Below are 6,000 nucleotides of genomic sequence, written 5' to 3' on the forward strand. Positions count from 1 at the left end.
GCATGAGTAAACATTAATTGAAACGAACAATAGATAATACAGGTAGACAGGTGAACAGGTGTTAAATGATATATGGTATATAATCCAGCTAGTACAATGAACCGGTTATACAATGTTTAGTGTCCTTGAAAATGAACTCTGAGAAAAGAAAACGGTCGTCAACAAGCAGCGAACTAGAAAATAGCCAAAGTCTTGAGAATAGTCTTTTCGAAACACCAGAAAAAAACTCTAGTAAAACTAAAAAACAAGAAAAGAAAAAGGCCAAAAAACAGGAAAATATTGAAGAATTGTCACATATACAGTCGGGTGAAAAAACAGCGTCAAGTATGGATAGCAAAATAGAACAAAAATTAGAACAAATTAATGAAAAACTCAGCTCAGTTCTCACGAAACATGATAGATCGTTCATTAGAGATATTATACAAGAAACTATAGAAGAGATGAAAGATACAATTTTAAGCTCCGTGGTGAAGAGATTAGAAATTCTTGAAAGTGATCTGCACGATAAAGCAATTCAAAATGAGTCTTTAAATGAGCAAATTAAAAGCCAAAAAAGAGAAAATGAAATGCTAGCAAGAAAGAATGAAGAAATTGAGAGACATTTTCAAACAGAAAATCAAGCATTAAGGGAACACTTGAACAATTTAGAGCAATATGGCAGACGAAATAATATCCGTATAACAGGTGTTATTGGCGACTCGGATAAACAGACGCCAGCTCAAACAACAAAACAGGTTTTAGACGTCTTCAATAATCAATTGAAACTAGAGCTATCGGCGTGGGATGTCGATATCGCCCATAGACTTGGCCAGTACAAGGAAAAGGAAAACAGGCCAATCATTGTCAAATTTGTCCAGAGGCAGTCAAAAATTGAAATTTTAAATAGGCGCGGATTATTGAAAAAATCAAACAGTGGCATATACATAAACGAGGACCTAACACAACTGAACAATACAGTCCTCGCGGCATTGAGACTCAAGGAGCCAGAACTTATAGACAAGTGTTGGTCTTCTGAAGGAAAATTATTTGCCAGATTTATTATTTCAAAAAACAGATACCACACGAAACAAATCCAATACAAAGACTATCAGTCATGGCTTAAAAAGCCCTGGCCCAAAAAGAAAGAAATTCATTTGGAAGCAGGGAAAGCAAACAACTAATTTGATAACGCCAGTAATAAACAGCTGAAACGTGCATGCTCATGATTGTCACCTTATCTTTCAGTCATCGCGAAGACTGTTTTAGAGGATTAAATAATGTTTAGATACATTTAAACTTTGTATATATCAATACATGAGTGAATTTATGAGTTATGCACATTCCAAATAGAATACCAGAAAATGTATAGTATCCTATTATATTATATTGCAGTCAGTTAATAGTTGTTTTTTTCCTGTTGTGTAGATAAAACCGTTCCATACATCACATAATATTACCATGAAATGATCTCTGATTTTGAATTGAACTTTACTCAGGTAAATTATTCCTTTATTCTATTTGACAATATCTTTAACACATTTATAACATCTGCCAGATTGGTTCTAAGCGCTCTTTTTTAAATAAATGTCCTTTTGAAACCGATTTTAAATCAACAGTGAATTGTATTAGGGTTTTTTGTTTGTCCACCATTATATATACTAGGTGCGTTGTGTACTTCATTATAGTTTCGTTACTGAAAAGTTCATTTTAAAACATGATATACAGGTCTGCAAATGTATAAAGCAGGCTATCTCATAAAAACGGACTTTCTTTGTTGATGAATTATCTAATATCATATAAAGCAATTGTTGTGTTATTTCTGTATACAGGTTGAAATCTTTTAGTCTTTCGTTTCGCCTAAAAAGTTCAGACAAAAATAATACAGGGGTTAAATGAAATGTCCTAGTTTCACGGTACGGCACGGCACGAGTTATATTATCGTCTTAAATAAAATTACATTTTCAAGCTTTTGAATAGCAACGTACTACACTTTAACCTCTGGATGTATAACTGTATATAAACAATGCAAATATACTAAGACTGTAGACATGTATATTTCAATTATGGTCAAGTGTAAACATGCTTGGTATGGAAATGCCTGTTACTTAAGTTTCTTCAGTTTAATCGTTTTCATTGTTTTTTTCGTTCATAATACACATTTGCGAATTAATCCGATGCCGAATCCGAATCTGACATCGGGTATATTTTAGGGACTTTCTCAAAACATTTAGTGGTTCAAATGATAATAATGGTTCTTAGCTAACATTTTACGTTGAGCTGTTTTTGTCGATTGACTACATATTTTGCTAAACTGACCATATTTACCAAACTGTCGTTCGAACTTTTTACTTTTTAAGTTAATCGTTCCGTAGCTCACAGATATGATATCTATATATGTTAATATATAGGTATATATCTATTCTTAAAGTGTTGTTCAATACTTATGGAACTCAAGCTGTCACAATATTTATTTCATAATACATGGTAAATACACGTTAACTGCCACGGTCACAAACATGTTGCTGACTTTGGTTAGACCCATCTACCATATAAACAGACAAATTCCATTGCAATGAAGAAATTTGACTTTAAATAAAGTAAAGGATACGAATTCCATTGATAATTTGCTGTCTCTGTAGGTATAGTTTAACGTGATGAATTCATTCATACAAAAATATGCATGTTTGAAGTAATTGATCGAAAAAACCAGATATCGTCCATTACAGTTAGCAATATTCTGACGAAAGAATGGGTTCGATCTGTTAAATGTTTTCAGTATGATCTGCCGAGCTCATTACTTATAATGGCTGTTTACTGTACTAACATGTTTGAAACAATAGATAGACATCAGGAGATCTGAAGTACATGATGCATGGAAATAGTCAAATGCAAAACTTAATTTGGCTGAATCATTTTCCAATATCGCATATATGTTTCTTATCTTGTATGGTACCTAGCAGGAAAATGTATGACAAGATTTAGTACTCTTTTTCATACCTTTTAAAATTATATATTAAATAATAAAATATTGTCTGAATTCTTTCGAACTTACGTACATGCATAAAGATTTATACTCATGAAAATTGCCACAGCTCTACAGTTTCCATACTCCAAACAAGTAAACATTTGGAAGAGACATATTTCTGCCAAATTACTTTGAAAACCTGACGGTAGATGCAAAGTAGAATATTTATGCCAAAGAAGACCTCAAAATTTTAGGCTCTTCCTGTATGAGGAAACTCTGCTCCGCTCCCCGGCAGTCACACTCTTTAATGTACCAAATGATCTGAATGAATCTGGCAGAGGCTCACCGAAAAAAATCCGTGGAATCATATTTTAATCAGCTTAGCAGTCTTGAAAAAGGAGATTCTCAAAAGTTCCGTTATAGTTATAGACTTTATAGGAGCTTTCTTTGCCCCTCACGGCCATGTTTAACATAGCGAATGATCTGACGGCCACCCAATAAAAAATTATGTACAACAGCCTAAGAAAATCGGAAAGATTCAACCATTCTATACAAGTAACTTGCGATCAGGGCTTAATGAAATTTTGTTGAAGGTAAGATTTCTGTGAAACAATGTTGGAAAAGGTGTCAGTAAGGAGAAGAATTCTTAATTTCGTTTGCTATCGCAACCAGCACTTTGCATGGATGACCCAATATTTTCATTTTCGGAAAGAGCATCTACAAGAAATGTTCCTGTTATGTCTGGACAAAACTGACTCTATGGTTAAGGAGAAGATGCTCATAACAATAAGTATGGGGGGCTGATGACGGACGTACGACGGACATCTCATGATCATAGATAAACCGCCTCGGTAGCCTAGTGGTAGAGCGTCCGCTTCGAGTGCAGGAGGTCGTGGGTTCGATCCTCGGCCGCGTCATACCAAAGACGTAAAAATGGTACTAAAAGCTTCCTCGCTTGGCGCTCAGCATTAAGAGGGTAGTGCTAGGACTGGTCAGCCCGGTGTCAGTATAATGTGACTGGGTGGGGTATCATGTCACGTGTCTACGGCGTGATATTCCAGTGAGGCAGCACTATAAAGTTGGGCATTGTGCTCACTGCTACAAGTAGACACCGTCGTTTATATGACTGAAAAATTGTTGAAGAAGACGTTAAACCCGAATACACACACACACACACACGAGTACGGCATGATAGGTGAACTTAATATGCTCAGGATTATCTGTGAAAGACAGTAGAAAATGAACTATAACATGTTTTCGTTTTATACAAAATTCTTCACTGAACCTTTTAAGAAAATTAAATCTTAATTATTTAATGACGTAAAAAAACCGTAAGAATTACAAAAGAATCATCTCCCATTTGTCCCAGGAAACAATTAAGGTATAAGGATAATATACAGCCCTTAGTTCAAGCTTTACAAGGAACTCACTGGATAACGTACAACATGATGTTAGAAATAGGAAGGAAGATGTCTACTGTCCGCCCTTTGTGTTTTCTCGGATAATAGGATATAGCGTCTGAAACAGAATCTCTGTCTTGTGTGGCTTTTTCTTAACACTTAACAGAGTAGTGTTAACTTAATTTCATTGTCGTATAAAACAGTAATGACCAAACATTATGAGGTATAGAAAACTTGTGTGTTTCCGGTATCCCGACCTACCCTAAATTTTTGGCCCGACTCTAAATGTTTTATGACCTTGGAGATATTTTTTTTCAATTGTTTAACAAAATGTTACAAAACTGCATTTTTTATGCTTTAAACATGGTCAGTGATGTTAGAAATCAACTTACTGATGCTCTAAAGGCATAACATCCTTATTTGTATTCATTTTTTGACACAAAAATAATTTCCGAAAGGTCCAACACAATAAACAATATAAAAAATACCGACCTACCTACCGTATTTTTAGCATGTTACCGGAAACAAACAATTTTTTTGTTAGGCCTAATGTGGTTTTAGAAAATAAAACATTGAATTAAATAGACCAATATTTTGCGAATATTTCAGATACACATAAATGTTTCGAGATTATCCCTTGAAATACAGTATGAACATCGGATTACAATCTCGGATTCGGTATCGGATTAATTCGCAAATGTCTAATTGAAGAACGTTGATTTCGGGCAGATTTTATTGTATTCCGTCTATAATTTGATATATTTGTCGTCTTAAATGTTTTTACAAGTTAATGAAAATTTTCTTCAACCGATAAGTGAGGTGCCAAGCTATTAATATTACGCAGTTGTTGTTTTTTTTGTTGTTGTTTTTTCACAAATAACTAGGTAACTGTAAGTTCAGATACAACAAATGGAAAAGAATATGTAACTTGCTCTTAATCATTTTACTGTAGAAATAGCATTTAAAGATATACGTTTAATGCGTACAGATGAAGTCAATTTTTAACAAAGAGTAAGAATAATTTATAATCAGATTTCAAAGGTTATCTGTTTAAACGGTAAGTTTCCTTCTGTTATAGAAGAATACATTTATACAAACATTTTGTGTAAAACAGGACTGTGAACATATAAACGATCTGACTTGATATTGTTTAAACGAAATATTGACTCGACAGAATGGTTTTGATGTGATATGTATGCACATTGCTGTAATCAAACGTATAATGGTCAAAGGAAAAATGGATATTAATAGATTGTGTTTTTTCCATACGTTATATCCAAATGCTCTTTCTTTTTCTTCATATTAATGAAAGTGACGTTTTTTTCCTGTATGTACGGATGGAGGTTTCATGATAAATGTACTTTATTTGTTTACAAACCGAATTCAGCTCTCAATACATCCCGTAATACTTTGTTGCATTGTGTCTGTTTATTGCCTGATCTTCTATAAAATAAGTCATGTTAAACAAAATATGTACTTTTAATGTAAAAGGATTAGGAGATACTAAGAAACGGAAACAAAATATTTAACTGGCTTAGAGAAAATAAGTATGATATCTGCTTTTTACAGGAAGTTCATTGTCAGAAAAAATATTTTTGCAACTGGGAAAATGAATGGGGCGGGAAAATATTTTTAAGCGGAAATAGCTCAAACAGT

This window comes from Mercenaria mercenaria, chromosome 1, assembly GCF_021730395.1.
Source record: "Mercenaria mercenaria strain notata chromosome 1, MADL_Memer_1, whole genome shotgun sequence".
In the NCBI taxonomy this organism is placed as follows: Eukaryota; Metazoa; Mollusca; class Bivalvia; order Venerida; family Veneridae; genus Mercenaria; species Mercenaria mercenaria.